This window comes from Pteronotus mesoamericanus, unplaced genomic scaffold, assembly GCF_021234165.1.
Source record: "Pteronotus mesoamericanus isolate MK-2021 breed Mesoamerican mustached bat unplaced genomic scaffold, CSHL_Meso_final contig_90, whole genome shotgun sequence".
In the NCBI taxonomy this organism is placed as follows: Eukaryota; Metazoa; Chordata; class Mammalia; order Chiroptera; family Mormoopidae; genus Pteronotus; species Pteronotus mesoamericanus.
In genome coordinates, this window is record NW_026555277.1 from 46,517,067 (window position 1) to 46,534,546 (window position 17,480).

Below are 17,480 nucleotides of genomic sequence, written 5' to 3' on the forward strand. Positions count from 1 at the left end.
TGTAAGCAACCACATCACGGGTCATTACTATTGCCTGGCCAGTCAAGATTGTAGGACATGTTCAAATATGGAAGAAATTTGCATCTTGGAACTCATGAAATATGGGATATACAATTTTCCCACTGGATTGTGATGATCTCTTATGTGCCTGTTTCCCTTTCTATAAATTTTACCAATCACCATATCCCTGGTACACAGTAGGACCTATAAATGTTTAAATGTCCAGGGTCAAGTAGCAGTTCTGTGCAGAACAGAGAGCATCTGAATTTCAAGGAACTCAAGATGGAGAGAAGAGAGAAGAAACAAAAGAATGAAAAGCCCTATGTGGTTTAACAGCAGCAGGTTTGTCTCTGGGATGCCATCAGGATCGCCCTTCCCACCCCCTTACTCACAGTGTCAAGGGATACCATCTGAGGACCTCAGAGCGCTCAGAGAACATCCCCACTACTCAAAAAATAAAACTACCCCTGCAAACAGGCAAGAATTAGTCTTTACACCTATCACCCACAAGCCTAACACAGACACATCTGGAAACAACTGCTACACTTCCAAGGGGTAACAGATGAGAGCTGAGCACAAAGAAGGTGGTTCTGCTCATTTTATTGCTTCTCAGGCATAAAAGGGTGCAGCGTTATTTTTGTGCAGTTGTGTCTTTAAAACCAACCAAGAACATCTTCACGCCTTCTGTAAAGATTCAGTATATGTTCTTAGGTACATCACCTCACAACATATGGGGAGAAAAATCCCAATTCCGGGTTAAAAGGGATGGCCAAGTGTTGCCTGATCCAATCTAAGGATAAAAATTAGAGCATCTAGAACAATGGTTCCCAATCAGAGGTAGACACCACTATGGAGTCTCTTAAAAAAACAGAAACGTCGCACCTCCCCCAACCCTCTTAAGTCCACAGGGGCAATGACCAAGCTGTAGAAAGCTTTGTGCTGACTGCCATGCACGGGCTCAGGAGGGAACCACTGGTAGGGCAGAAGATCCCTGGGGCAGGAGCAGAAAAAGGCTACCCTGGGTTTGAGTCAACCATCCTGAATTAGCCATGTACATGGATCCAGGTACTGTTAATTACCAAACCCAAAGTCAAAATCTGGAAAAGGAGAGAGACAGTGTGCAGGGACGGTGGGCTGGGCAGACGGTCTTTCCCTGGCTCTCCCAGTGCCTGGCACATATCAGGGACACCAATATTGCTGAATGAGACTCACACGGCTGATAAGCACATTCCACAGAGCCGCCTACTGTGTGCAGAAAATTGGGGTTGGCTCTGGCTAGTCAGGCAAGGGTCATCGCCCATTCCTGTCCCCCTCCCTCAATTCACAGTGGAACTGATTTTATTTTTTTTCTTCAGCTTCAGAACCTGACATCTGAGTAGGTGTTCTAAAGGCATTTCCCTATTTAACAATTCCTAGTCATAAAGGAAGATGCTTCTTGCCTCCAAATCACAACTAACACTCCCTCTGATATCCAGTTATACAGATGCTAATCATTTTTCCATTTTACATTTTTCCATTTTCTGATTATGGTAAATTTTAAAGGTGAAAGAAAATTAGGGATATATTTCTAGTACATAACAAAACTAGAAATCTTTTTATCAAAATAAAAACAATATTAGCCTTATCTCTCCAGTACTTAAAACAAAAGCAGGTTTTGAATTATGGGAATTTCTTGCCTCTGCCAATATGAAATGCTATCAAGTAGTCTGTTTTCTGTTTTCCTCTCAATGAAAATATCTGATGAGGTCTTCTAAGTGTCCCTGATTTCAAGACGGGGCTGAGGGCTGGGGACTGAAGCTTCCCTCAGCTGATGGGGCTCTTTCCAACTCTAACCACCATTGTCTCCCAAAAGCTTTCAGATGAAAAGGCAGAGAGGGAGAAAGGGTTGAAAGAGATTCCACCAAAGGAAGCATCGCTCACAATGGTTTCAATGGTTTTGGAATCAGTTAGCCCCTATGATACCCCCAACCACAGTGATGGGTGATCTGAAAATGAAGCATATCGAAATGCTATTGATCAGCTAAATTACCAGACAGCTTATCTGAGGCCCACATCCGCCATATGGTGCCCCAACTTCTGCCGCCTGTTGCTGCCACAACAATAGGCACGCCTACCCAGAAAGCAACATCGGACAGAAACCCAGCAGCAGTGGTATGCGGAGCGGCTAGTGTTTACATTTTATTTTGTGCTATTAGCTTTGTGGCTCCCTCTATCCCAGTAGGGAGTTGAAACGCACACACATTCAATGTCAAAAATAGGTGTTACCTGCAGACACATGTGCGCACACCTCATGTGCGCACACCTCCTGTGTGCACGTGAATGGGTATGCATCAGGTGAACAGAGAGAAACCCAGATGTCAACTTCAGAACTGGAGCTGCCTGGTGGGGGAGGGCAAGCCAGGCAGGCTCCCAGCGAGGGCTGCTTGCAGACAATGCTCTTTTCTCAAAACACTCGGGCGGGCGGGCCTTGGGGAGTGGCTATTTAAAACACTTGGCTCCTTTTATTTCACCACCATGGAAGTGAATTCGGCTCTGAAGTGCCAGAGCAAATGAAGTCATTTGGTTTCCGCGGGCTCCCTTTGCATTCTAGCAGTAGAAGTGAGACCAGACAAGAGTCGGAAGGTCCAGCTGAAGTTGTTCTTTCTTCCAATTAAAATTGATTCCACAGAGGATTTGGCGCCTGGGCTTATTAACTTTTTTCTTTCAAAAGACAATCAGGTCATAGGAAATTTAAAGGACACTGGACACTGGAGTGAAGGCTGTCAAAGATGACCCCATTTAGGAAATGCCATCAAGTCGAAGTGTAAAGAAGACCAGATGAGAAGATCACCTTCTAAAGGCTTGGTTGGTTAAAAAAAAAAAAGGTGTAATGGCGACTTGTGTCAAATGAATTCATAAGATTTCTGCATTTCTTTCTACTTTCTGCTCTCTCTAAAAAGGTTCCTATCTTTGCAGAGATATCATTGATAGTAATAAAATACTCATTTTTTTAGTTTATTATCTATTAGGGGAAAAACACTGGTTTTCAAAGAGAACTCAGAACATACAACATCTGGTTATGCAAAAATGCATAAGATGGAGGTTAGGATAGGTGCAAAGCAAAAAAAAGACAATCTCTTTCCTAATATTGAAATCTAGTTAACTGTTACATAGAGGCACTTATTTCATCCCCCCAAATTGCCCACACCTAAGCGGACAACATTCTTAGATGAACTTTTCAAATTTTCTTAAACATTCTCGGTTTAAAAAAAAAGTCTCCTTTCAAGTTAAATTGAGATTGCACTTGAACTCCATCCAAGAGCAGAGCTGAACTGAATTATGATAATTAGAAAGCTGTGCCTATAAAAATGCAGCGCAGTTCATGCATTTTTTTAAAAGTTCATGCCAGAGAATATAAGTTCAATATGTTCTCACATAATTAACATTTCCCACCATTAGCAGCAGTTTTTCAGTTTATATATCAGTAAAAACAACAGCACTCGTCATTGTTGTATATTCCCAGTCAATAGTGTTTCAGTCACTTCACACATACATCTAAATCTGTCCGAGGCCTAAAAGCAACCGGAATTTCCCGCTGGAGGTGATGGTGACTCAACTTGTTCATCAATAACCTGGCTTTTTCTTTGAAACCCATTTTCCAATCCTGGGCTCTGTCCCTTAAACTAAAACTGCTAATGAAATCCTAGGGCAGAGCCTTACTTAATTAGTTTTTAAACTAATGTGGAAAAAGGCAGAAAGCATTGCATCAGGATAGCAAATACTAATTTTAAAAAACTGGGGGGGAGGAGAGAGGGGGTCATCATGCCAGCATGGAGCCTTCCCTTGGCCGGCCACAAAAGTAGAAAAGACAGCCTCTTAGAACCAACCCCCCCAAATCCAATCAGAAGAGAGACCAGTGGTTTCACAGTTAGCCAAAGACTCCCAGACTATGGAAACTATTTTTCAAGAATCCTCCCAACCATGCAAAAAGTCAGTGAACAAAAGAACTTAAGAGCTGAGAGTGAGCCGCCCTGTAAGGAACACCATCCTGAAAACCCACTGTTCAGGGCGTCCCGTTTGCCTTGACTAAAATAAAAATACATATTTTAAAATTCTCTTATTCTGCACCACTACACAGCCCAAATGAATCTGAAGAAATGGCGGAATTTCAACTATGAATTTAAATATAGGACAAGGTCAAGGAAGCTTGTGATGAGTATATTGCAGACTAAGAACTCTCAATACCTAATAGCTCTGAAATAAACCAACATAAACACCCACACAAAACACTCCAGATATTTAGATCCAAACATTCTAACTTTCCAAAAACTACCCCAGAATAGTGAAGGCCCTTACCTCCCTGATTTCAGAAGTATCCAGTAACTGCAAGAGACAAGGAGGTCTAACTTGGTATTTGTCAAAAAACCTAACCCTGAAACATTAAGTGCTTAATATGAACCTGAATTATTTGATTTTATCAACTTTGTGAATATGAAAGAATAAAATACATCACTGATATTGTTCAAACACGACTGGGATCTAATTTAAATGCCACAGGGTAATCTGTGTCTTCTACAGATAAAATTTTTAAAAAGCACCACGAAACTATAAAAGATTATTCCAGCCATCAGTCAGTCCCTGATAGCCCAGCAGCAAAGCCTAAGTTTGTGAAAGGGCAAAAAGCTTACAATTATTTTTCTTACCAGGTTCAGAAGTAGGACATTAGCACTGTGCTGTTTCAGTCACTGAACTCAAAAAGGGAAGCTATAATGCCTGCATTTATCAACAGAAAGGTGGGCTCTGATTTCCCTGCAGTTCTACAAAGAAAGCTGGACAGCATTCTTCAGTCTTTGGAGAAAACAGGCCTAAAAAAGTTTTATCACTGAACAGATCCAACCTCTAAGCACAGCTTTCACTCAGCAATATTTTATTCTCCTTCTGCAATCTACTGGAAACAAAACTAGGTGCCTAAAACACAAGCTCAAAAGTGTTATCTACATACTATCTGTATGTGAACATGGTAATCTTACGTACTCTAGATCATACATGCAATGCAGTTATTTGAACCAAACTTCTGAGTGATAAAACACAACAATTTTCACTTGCAGGCAATATAATTATGCTCACAATTAACACATAGTAACACATGGGATTAGACCGAAGAGTAATTCCACAGATGTGCAGCCCCTTAAGGGTACAACCACTGCGTATGAGATATCAATCCATTTCTGAAGCAAGACATGTTAAAATATTGTTAATGGCACAGCTCATTTCTTCACCAGCCTGTGTAACGTTTGGGATCTACATTCTCTGTCCCTGTAACATACTTTTCTACCGAAAATGTGACAACAAATATGATCTACATGCAGATGACAGACAACCACAAGTATAATCTTCCCAAATTTCCCCATGAAGAAATGCCCTCCTATACTTGCTGTTCTGTATTGTTAGAGCCAGCAGAATTCAAAATTGTTTATAAATGACTGAAGCTCAAGCAGGAAAAAAAAAAAACCCTAAACTACTGGTTTTCCTTAAGACCAGCTTGTCCTTTTTCTAAATAAAAGGGGATGCCAATCCCCAAAGTAAGTGCATGAATATAGAATTCTTGCTGTATAAAGCAAAAGATGGGTAGAGAAGACAGGGAAGGAGGGGAAAGCTGACTTCCCCCAGGCGGCACCCCCACCCCAACTCCCCCTTATGTGTAATTAGTTTGCTGCTGCAGTGCAGATACACATTGTACCACAATGCAAGGAAGCACCTCTCGGTGAGAAATTTATTTCAGTCTGGCTCAATCCAAGTTAGGTTGCCCTCCCTCCTTAAATTAAATTTCACTAAATATATGTCATGGTGAGTCCTGGTTTATGTTTTGGGAAAAGAAAAAAAAAAACTCCAATAATCTCTCAGGCATATTCTCTGGATTGAATTCTATTTATTACCTTACAAAAGATCACACAGAGGAGGACTCTAAACAAAGATTCTTTCCTCTAATATTTTTTTACTCTCACTGTCAGTGCAAAGTGTCACACTGATTTTGTTTCAAAGTTGTGAAAAAATAAAAAGGAAAGAAAGAGAAAAGGTATTCTAATAGTCCCCTAAAACTGTGGATCAAATAATACTTATCATTTAAGTCAAAATAAAATGGTCTACATTGGCACTTTTATACCATCAGCAAGAACCGGTAATGGATACTGCTTATCAGTTCATTTTTTTTTTTATACCAACAACAAATAAAAGAATTGTAAACTCCGTTTAAAACCTGAAACCTGAGAGTTCAACACAGAGTTGCACATACAAAGAAATGCTAAACAAAAATATCTGTGACCATTTATGGAAATACTGAGATTAGAAAAACAAGCCTTTCCCCGAAAAAATTATCAACAATTCAAAACCTCACTGTTGACAAAGGCTCAACTAATCCATTTGTCTTTCCTGAGTCACTCTGTAATTAGTTCTATTTCCTTCTAAAGAGAAAAGATTCTTACCAAAGTTGGATCTAAGTCTGGCCCGTATAAGCATTCAAATGTGATTGGGCCCAAAGATCCTATTTACAGAAAGGCACAAACCCAACTGTGAAAGGATGAAGCACTGGCACAGCCTTAGGTCTGTGCCCCAACCCCTGCCTCCAGGGTACTCCAGCAGAGAATCCCCCCCATGGATCAGAAACAAACAAGATCCATGGCAGGCTGCAGAAAAGGAGCACATTCGCTGCACTGACAACGTAGGGAGATCGCGTCTTTCTAAAGGGATCTGTCTGCTCAGGTAACCACCTGCAGGAACGCGGCACACCACCTATGATCAGACCACCTAAACTTCCAGAAACAATCAGTGAAAGGTGGGGAGAAAGAAACATATGGTTGTCCTGAACTGATAGTGTTCTACTCTTTCCAATATTTGTAGCATTTTATTTTATTTTTATACTATTTTGAAATATGATAGGTTTTGCAGACCTTTCTGTCCCAGGATCTGGGTTTTCTCCAAGGCACTGTTTTTTAAAGATGGCTTTTTTACATTACCCGCTCCTGCAACATCATCTGTCTCTAAGTTTCCAGTGCTTACTGAGGTCAATTTTGATTTCTGCAAATCACAGGCAGCCACTTGCTTCTGAGAAGTTAACAAGCCTTCTGAGAAATGCTGGTGTCTGGTATTTCATTGTTTCACAAATATTTTTACCTAGTGACACTATTCGACTTTAAATAAATCTTTAAAAAAAATTAAAAAGCAAGGAAAATTGTGATCTAGATTTTCTTTCTGTCGTGGGAGGAGAATAGGGAGGTGTGAGCCCTCCATTGTTTTCAACTCATTTAAAATGTTGCCTCAGTTTAAAAAAAAAATACACATTTTTAAAAAAGGAAACTCACAGAAGTTGAACTTTCTTTAAAGCGGGCCTCTGGACTTTTCAAAACAAGTGTTGCTGCTACGAACAAAGACTAGAAGTGCACCCTGATTTTTCTCCCCTCCTGGGGATCATTTCTCTTCCAATAAACAAACAAATCCCCCAGTATTTCCTACCGAAGGGAAGTATTCCAGGGAAAGTCTCCTCCAGGGTTTGGTGGTAACTGCGACTCAGTCTTTTTTGGACACAATGTTTCTGCTGACTCCTGAAAATTTTCCACTTGAATGTGCAATAAAGCAGCGGCGGCGGCAGCAACAGTCCTGGAGAAGCGGCTAAGACGACCGTGCCTTCTTTCATCTTTGAAAAGGAGCGAAACCCCCGCCCGTGGCACAAGTCAGCGAAGACCCTGGGCCCTCCTCTGGGGCGCCCAGAAGACTGGGGCGGCCCGGGAGGCTCTGTAGGGGGGGGTCGAGCCGGCTTCGGGCTCCCAGGGCGGCTCTCCCCGCCCGTGCTTGTTCGAACTTCTGACTTCTCCAAGAAAAACGTGAAAACGGCCGGACGATGTGAGGGTATGTGCGTGTGTGTGCGCGTGCGGGCGGGAGAGGGGGGCGCGGGGGGCGCGGCGCGGCCGGCCCGGCGCCTCCAGGGCCGCCATCGGGGGCCGCCTGTTGCCGCGCGGGCTCCGCCGCGCGCAGCCCAACTTGGCGTCCCGGCAACTCGCGCGGCGGCTCTGGGCCGCTCACCTTGAACGGGGCGCGGGAAGGCGGGCACGGGGGCCCGGCGCCGGACCTCCTCGTGCCCGCTCGCCCGCCCGCCGCACACAAAGCAGAGCCCGGAATGAAAGAGCGGCCAGAGCGGAACGCGCCCCTGGCCCCCCGCCCCGCGGCGCCCCGTGTGCCCCTCGCACCCAGCAACAGCCCCGCGCGCCAACTTACCTAGCGAATGGAGCCGCCGCAGCGCCCGGTGAGTCCAAGGCAAACTTCGGCGCCGCTTCCCCCGCCCTCAGCTGGGTGCCCGGCTCCCTCCCTGACTCCTGGTCCCCAAGCTGGGCTACCCCACCCCTACTTAGCACCGCTCCTGCCCGGGGGACGGCTGGGCGCACTGGGCTGCTGCCCGCGGCTCCGGGCAAAGGTGGACAGGGTGGGGGGGCTTCACTGCATGGCCTGTCCCCGGACGCGGCCGCCCCGGGCCCGGGCCCCGCCGCGCAGACTGACCCACAAGGTGGAAGCGAGTCTGCAAAGTGCTTGGTGGGCGCCCGCGGCGGGCGGCGGGGCCGCGGCGGCGGCTGCAGAGGCTCGGCTCGGCTCGGGCGGCGAGGCGCGGCGCGAGCGATGCTAAGAATGTTCGGAATGAGGACAGGAATGAAATGAACGCCAGGACCGAACTCGCTCCGGAGGGGTGGGGCCTTGGTGACGTCATGCGGCCGGCCGCCCGGGGCCGGGGGCGTGGCCTGCCGCCGCCGGTGACGTCATGGGGATTCGGGGCGGGCCTGGCTGGGCAGCCTGGCTGTTGGGGCGCGGGCTCCCCCCGCTGAGAGGTGGCGGGGCGGAGTCTCGCGCCCACGGAGGAGCGGGGCGCGCGCGGGAGCTGCCCTGCCTCCTCCAGGCGCGGGCTCCGGGCTTTGTCCCGAGCTGGGCGGGGCGGACCGGAGGAGGGCGGCCAGGAGGAGTCTGCCTCCGCGCGAAGAACTCTGGAAGCCTGGGTTCTCTCCTTGGGGCGGTGCCGAGGCTGGGGCAGCGCGCGTCGTGTCAGCCCTGCCTCAATTTACCTTCTCCGCGACGGGGAAGCTTAGGCGGCCTGAAAGAGAGCTTCTGGACTCGCGAAAATCCGCAAGTCAGGGGAAGTGAAGTTCTTTTTTCTGGAAATTCAGGTGGTTGTCCTCCAGCGCGGTGGACGCCTTCCCAGGGCCGGATTCCCAGCCTGCCATTTCTTCCACTCTTTTCTTTCACTTTATAAAAGTTCAGGGCTCTCTTTCAAGTCGAAGTCGGCCCTACTGTTGGGAAGAAAACCTTTAGCATAGCAGAGAAATGATAATGACAAAGTTGGAAATAACCCTGCCCTGTTAGCACAGTCTTCTTTTAAGTCACTCATTAAAAGAAGCTCACTCATCGCTGTGGGTTGTACTTTTCCAAAGTAATGTATAGGGTAAAAGCTCCCTAAATTATAAAATGCTATATATCCAGCAACATCACATCACACCTTGTGTGTGTGCGTGGGGGGGGAGGGGTGGATAAACTTCACTTCCATAATAAGAATTATTTTAATCCTACCTTTGGAGATGGTGATCCAAAAGTGACATGGCAGACTCAGTGGGAAAATCAGAAAACAGCTGGGTAAAGTTGACTCACTGGCAGAACGGTCAAAATTTTGGGTAATTGTCATCTGCAGTTTCATTTAGATCAAAATAGCAAAGCAGTACCTGCACTGTTCGCCTCATCCTTTCTAGGCACTTTGCTCTTCTTTCCAGTTGGGGCCTTGGAATAGGTATATAATGGCGCCAAACTTACTGCCCCAGGAATCCCCTAAATACAGATAACTGGAAGAAGGGGAATGTGACTCACTTACTAGTGTATACTTTTGTTGATATTTTTGTTGAGAAAAATAATTCACATGCAATTGTAAAACTAAATAAATAACAGAGAAAATTGTTCACTTTGCCTGGTTCTCTCCAGTGGCAATGTCTTCCAAAATCACAATCAGGATACAATCCACTAACTGTACATTTCCCCAGCATTTGCAAGTACCTGTATTTAGTTCTATACAATTATTCTCACCTGCGTAAGTATCCACCACCACAGTCAGGAACTAATGTATTTTGTTTCTAGTTTGTCTGCAATATTAAGGTAACAATGAAGTTCACAATAAAGACCCCAGCCATCTTAGCACTGGTTTTTGGAAACATGTAAAAACATAAATAATTGGGCATTAAAACTGTACTAGACATATCTTTCCAACTATTCTCATCTTATAAAAGCATCTGATAGAATCTGATGGTAGTGGCAGCCAAACAATAGGGTTTCTAAATCACTGTTTGTCAACTCAGTGCACCTGGGTGCCTTTTAGAGTCTAGCTCCTATCTCACAGCTACCTGGCAGTACAAGGTCTCCCATTCCTTACTAAATTAAAAAAATTCCTTGGCCTGGGATTCAAAGCTCTTCATGATGTACTGTGACTCCTTGACCAGTAGTTTCTCCAATTTCTCCCATCTCCATGCATATTTTTTCTTCCAGGAAGACTGCTCATTTGGATATCTCCTCCCTAAAACCCTCGAAGCTCCTTGTGCCAGACACACTACTTGAATTCAGTCACTTGCCAGTGTACTGGGATGATACTCTTGTATCTGAGCCTCTAGAATGTGGTTTGGGTCTCTTTCAGCTAAGTGTACACTTCCACGGGAACCACACATAAATGAGAATAACTGTTGTGAGTGAGGATTCAAACTGAGGCAGTCCAGTTCCAGATTTCATGCCCTTAACCATCCATTCAATTGCTCAAATGCAGTACTCTGCAGAATGCTAAACATCAACCATCAGCCAGGGTGGCCAATCCTGAGATGTAACAATTACTTGTATCACTAATGATACAAGGCAGTTTGTTACCCCCAAGTATTACCAAAGAAGAAACTTAACTTGTTACACATTAGAGAAACAGTAATCCTCTTAATGGTCACAAATCATGCTAAGATAGAAAGTCTTGAGTAAGCCTTAAACTAGAAAGGATAGCCAGTAGATTAGAACAGCAGCTTTCAACAAGTGTGCCACAAGAATTTTTAAAACATGCAATAAATAGTCAGGGGCACTGACCTCTTTTCTCTTAGATTGTCAATTAAAACAACAACAACAACAATGACAATAGTTAACAAGAGCCATTCGGTGTGAATGAATCAAAATTATACCTATTTTTTGTCAGATTATATATATATATATATGATGCAGAATTTTAGTAATTGGTTTATGTGTGCCATGAAATGAAAAAGGTTGAAAAATCAGTGGAATAGAACTTACCCTAAGAAGCACCTGGCTCAGGAAGGTAATACTTTCTAAGACAAGTAAAGATGTGTTGATAATAATGATGCAATTTGTCTCATTCCTAATGAAGTTGAGCACCTTTCTTTAAGAGGAGTGTAAATTGACACAACAATTTTGGAAAAGTTTGGTATTAGCTAGTGAAATTAAAGATACGCTACTCTCCGACCCAGAAGTTCCTATTGAGAATACAGCCCAGAGAAGCTCAGGAACATGTGTTCCAGGGAACATATACAAGAATGTTATCTGGGGCATTTTTTTAAATAACCCCAAATGAGAAGCAAACCAAATGTCCAATAATGGTAAAAAGGATAAATGTGATATAATCACACAAGGGAATACTATACAATATTGAAAATGAATGATATATATAGCTTCATAGCTTTATTCATAGAGGAATCTGAAAAATATAATATTGAGTGAAAGAAGCATGAAATAAAAGAGTCCATGTAGTATTGTTATGTTTATATAAAGTTTAAAAACAAGCAAAATTTAACAGCATTGTTTAGGGATATATATTCAGGCAGCAAAACAACAATGCAGGGAAAACTAGATAGAGGAACATGAAGTAATTACTAATAAATTGGGGTAGATAAATTTTACTATAAATGCTAGCTTCAGAAGACACATAGCATCATTTCTACCATATTCTCATTGTTGGGAGTGAGGGGAATTAGATTCTACCTTTCAGAGAGAGTGTGTCAAAACAATCTGCAAACATTTAAAAAACCATCTGTACTCTCCCTTCCTGGACTATCAAAGTCTGAACTTTTATATAACAGAATTATAAAGATATAGTATATAACTCTATAGTGTGTGTGTGTGCATGTATATATATATATATAGGCATTAATCAAATAATCATATATATATATATATATATCAGAACATAAGCTAGTGGAATAAACTAGTGGAACAAAAAGCGTATCTGTTTCGCCTACCATTTTATTCCTAGTACCTAGCACATTAGCTGGCAATCAGTATGGAATCAATATAAATAAGTTATTAATTATATGTAACACTGGTGACAGACCATCTAAGTACAAGATCTGTCCAGAAGGTATCCAGCCATGTAATATGAAAAATAGACATTTATTGAAGAAGATACAAGATACAAGAAACATTGTACACAGAACAGTGATGCCTCAGTCCCCTTCAAAGTGGGCACCTTGGGACCTCACACAGTTCTCCCAGTCACCATCAGCTGCCCCATCATATTTTCCTGAATCTCATCAACGGTCTGAAATCTGTTCCCTTTCAAAGGTGATTTTAGTTTTGGGAAAAGCCTGAAGTTGCAGGGCACCGAATCTGGGCTGTGGGGAGTCTGAGTCACCTGGGTGATTTGTTGTTTTACCCAAAAACTCTGCATGAGATGTGATGCCTGAGTGGGCGCATTGTCGTGGTGAAGCTGCCAATCACCAGTGGCCTATTACTGCAGTCTTCTGAATCATCTGAGTAGTTTCTGTGGAGGAATGCTCAAGCTTAGTGCAAAATTGAATGCCGATCCGTTGCTCTACTTCCTCAGTCATTTTGAATGTGATGGCCACACGGTACACATGCTCACTCAATGTCATCTACTGCCACCACTGACTGGCACAGTGAAGTTGTCATTGTTCACGCATGTGCATTCCGGCCCACTTTTCTTGGCCACCAGGTTACATCAATGTCACACAAACCATTCTCATTATATTAACAATGGCTTGACTTTTTCTGGACAGATCTCATAGGTATTATTCTTTCCATTTTATAGATGTGGAGTTAAAATGGTTGTATAACTTTCTTGAGGACCAGAATTTGAATCAAGGTCTCTGATACTAAGCCAGAACTATTTCTAGGACTTCAGACTTCCTCCCTATAACCACAAAGGAAACACAGAAGCTACTTTGGCCTGAGTAAATAGTCTCCTATATTTCCACATTTCCTCATCAAGAAGACTTGGGGTAGTCAATTCAGCTTCCCAGGTATATGGATTTAAGGACAGGACTGTCATTAAGGTAAGAAAACACTCAGAATCTAATCATGATAAAAATTGTTCTCCAAAAGAATTGATCTTTGTGAGAATGTTTATCATGAGCAAAAAAAGAAGAGAATGTGAAGTTTCTAAAACTACAAGATTGCTCTTGGGAGGATCAACCAGAGTTGCCACTGAGAGACCTAGTACCTCTCAATGAACAGCACCATCTTCTCTCTGACCCCATGTATTCCTCCGTTCCTGTGGAAGGTCTTACCTCCTTCTCCACGAAGGAGAAACAGGCCATTCAATAGCTGTGCTGTCCAATGGTGTGACTATTAATCATGTGTGGCTATTTAAATTAATTAATATTAAGTAAAATTTAAAAATGTAGTTCCTCAATCACATTAGCCACATTTCACGTGCTCAGAAGCCACCATGTTGCCAGTGGCTACCATATTGGGAAGTGCAAATATAGAACATTTATATCATCACAGAAAATTCTTTTGAACAGTACTGCCAGAGAACCTAGGTAATCCTAGCACCAGAGATACCAAGTCCATGGTACAAGGAAAAACCAAGGGCTGGGACAATTTATCCACCCCAGGGAGAGCCCCAACTCACACGTGTAGGAAAATGTTACTAATCACGGGGCTCTGAGCATGGATTTGCCTCTGTAGGTTTGTGACCTCTCATCTGGCTTTCTTCTTCATCTCTCCCTGGAACCATCAACCTCAGTTATTTTATTTTACTTTTTTATTACAGTTTGCATTCAACACGATTTTGTACTGTTTCAGATGTGCAGCACAGCAGATAGACATTTACATTTTACAATGCATTCCCTCTGATAATTCAAGTGCCCACCTGGTGCCATAGACAGTTACCACAACATTGTTGACGGTATTTCCTGTGCTTTATCTTACATCCCTGTGCCTATTTTGAAACTACCAACCGGTACTTCTTAATCCCTTCACCTTTCAACCTCCTTTGAAATGATTACCATCACTCTCCAAACCAGACCACTCCTTGCCTGCTGCCCTAAAGCCAGGGAGCCTTGGTCTAGCCTGAAACAAAACATCTTTTACCCCTCTCTCTGCTTCACACCATTCTGCCTCTACACTTAGGCCAGCCTCTGTCTCTCTTGTATTAGAGTATGTGATTTCCCTCTCTCTCAAAGATACCCTCTCCTTCCACTTCTCCATCAGAATGTGTTTTGGATTATATTGGGTTAGCTAAAAAGTCTGTACAGTTTTTTCTATAAATTAAAAGACATTTTTCAATTTCACCAATACTTTTATTGATTTTGATATTTGGAGTATGTCAAGCATCTCTCATGTGGTATAACGTTGATTGTTCTCAATTACTGTCTCAATTTGATCACTATGAACTTCAGTGGGTCTACCCAACCATGAAGCACCAGCACAAAATCTCCAGCAAGAAACTTCACAAACCACTTTTGACACATTTGATCGGTCACAGCACCTTCTCCATACACTGCAAAAACCCTTTCTCCTTTGGGGTTCAGTTGCATTTTTACCTTTCTTGAAATAATAAAGCATAATATGCCAAAAATGTTGCACATTTTCTTCCATCTTCAATATTAAAATGGCTACACAAAAGTTCACCAGTTTTGATAAATCATTTTTTTAATGCATGCTGATATGCTAACAAAATTGTTACAAATGAAATTCAAGACAACTAAGCACTACTAGAGCCACCTCACTGAACAAGAGAAAAAATGAACTTTTTGGCCAACCCACTATGCCCCTTCACCTCACTGGAGAGCTTGCTTCACGCATTATTCTCTGTCTCTTCAGCTTTCAAGAGTGCACATCTTCCCCAATGATGTTAATAACTTTAATTGTGGCCACCATCTCATCTTCCCCTTCATTTCTCTACCAGTTGGCTTTGGGGAGCTCCTCATTTCCCACTTAGGGCCTGGCTCTCATTTGACCCAGTTGCTTTCCATTTATTAAAATTCATTCTGGATATGGCATTCAAGTCTCTCCACAATCAGTCTCTCACCTAACTTCTTACCTGCTTTTCCCTTAGTTACCAAACCACACTCATCTCTTCCCCATCCACCACACATGTCTAAAACATTCCTGTGCCTGCATCTTTATTAATACTATTTCTCTGGCCAGAAATACTTGCTCTATGCACATCCCCTGCATCTTTGGGGGCTGAGCTCAAGTTGCCCCTTCTTGACAAAGTCCTTCTGATATTAAAAGCCTGTCATACTTCTCTGACTCCCACTACAGAGTACAGACCACCTGCTGCTACTATATATAGTTGTATCAATATTTACTTTCTCTCCCTAGTTGAATTTCAGGGTCCTTCCCGGCAAGGACTTAGCATGCACATCTTTACACTCCCAAGACTTTCTAGATGTAGAATCTTGTGCACGGTGGATATTCAAATATGGGTTGATTGACTCATACACTGACATATCCCATTATCACTTAAAAAGTGTTCAGAGTATACCAGGAAGCACTATTTTCAATTAGCCTCCTGAAAAGAATATTATGAAATAAAGACTGTCACGGCTATTTGCTGTGTAAATGACCTAAGGATGAAGGTGGCACATTAACACATAATACACCTTTTTGGATGACCCTGGGACTATGGATGCGAATGGGTATGGGGAACTATGAAGAGATGCGTAACTAGCAAGCATTATTGCCATTGTCGGTACATGTTGGAGTGTTAAAAAAAATCTGTGCTGGGTTGTTTTTTTTTCTTCTGTTTGAGGCAGGGGTTGGTATGGGGAGAAAAGTTACAGGCTTTGGACACAGGCAAAACTTGTCCTGGATCTCAACCTTATTGCTGACTTGATATATGAAAGCAGGTAAGTAATCTCTTTTTTATATTGTAGAAGAACATTATTTACCTGAGGAAAGGTTTATGATAAAAATATAAATGATAGAATATCATCTTTATAATTCTTTTTTAAAAAGTGCATGTGAATATGCATGAAAAAGGACCAGAAAGCTACATGCCAAAATGCTATAGATGTTTTCTCTGGCTTTTTCTGTTTCCCAATTTAAAGTGCAGTGACCTTTTTAAAGAAGGCTCATTAAAATAATCTGGGTTAAAGGACAGCTGGTCAAGATGTCAGCATAGGCAGACATGGCTCGCCTCTTCACACAACAAAATTACAACTAAAATATAGAACAACCGACACTCAGAACTGATAGAAGTTGAGTTGAATGGAAGTCTGACAACTACGGAATTAAAGAAATCCTATCCATCCAGACTGAGCCTGCACACTGGTGCCATATCTAAGATTCCATCAACCTGGCTAACACTGTTTGACTTGCCTTGGAGATCCCCAGAGACTACGCCCCATGCAACTTATGGGCCCACCCAAAGTTTTTTTCCATATGAATGGCTGGTCTTGGCTCATGCTTCACAACTTCCTAAATCCTCTCAAACAAGCAGCAGCTGGCCTCATTGAGCCCCAGGCCCAGAACTAGCAGCCCAGATTCACAGCTTGGCTTCACCTGGAAATCTCCAACCCTAGCACAAGCAGCAGCCATCTCAGAATGCATTATAACTCGGGAAACATGGCCCCGGACAAAACACAGTTGAGAGCTTACCTTTGCCTGCACCACCCAGGTAAATCCCAGGACCAGCACACTCAGTGGACAGTTACAGAACACATTGAAGCACCACCACCCTGCCCCTTCACAGCTGATCCTCCCTAGAGGGTGGAGGTTGGTGGGAAGTGGTCACAGTCAATCCTTACAGCTGTCTGTCTTGGACAAATCCCTCCCATTGATCTGCCAACAGCACCCAAGTCTCAACTACAAGAGGAAGGTGTACAGAGCCCACACAAAGGGTGCACCTCAAGTACCCAGCTTGGGTGATAGGAGAGGCTGTGCCAGTGGGTATCTGAGAATGGCTATTCTCCACCCATCCCACTAACTGAAAGCAGACACATGAGTGAGCTCAGGTGAGGCAAGCAGAATCTCTTAGCCAATCGACAGAATTGTGAGAGACAGTAAATTATTTTTGTTTTAAGCCACTATGATTTGGAGTGGTTTGTTACACACCAATAGGAAACTGATACAAAAGATGATTTTGGTTATCTGATCTCCCATATTGCTGGAAAAGGATGTTCCCAGTGTGGAGGGTAGGAACCTAAAAGGAATGAAGAGGGCATCAGTGTTGGGAGGAGGGAGGTGGGGAG

General features: G+C 43.1%; 1 protein-coding gene across 2 annotated transcripts in view; it reads right to left on the minus strand.

Annotated features, from left to right (window-relative positions):
• The window catches only part of TEAD1 (TEA domain transcription factor 1), a 246,362-nt gene extending 237,688 nt beyond the window's left edge, over positions 1 to 8,674 (minus strand). Inside the window, exon 1 of one of the 2 annotated variants that reach the window (XM_054586089.1) lies at positions 8,248 to 8,674. The gene's annotated coding sequence lies outside the window, so the exon portion shown is untranslated. Of the gene's footprint in view, positions 1 to 7,488; positions 7,524 to 8,247 lie in introns of those variants that run through there. The other variant, XM_054586092.1, reaches the window with a different exon arrangement.
• Between the last annotated feature and the right edge of the window lie 8,806 nt (positions 8,675 to 17,480).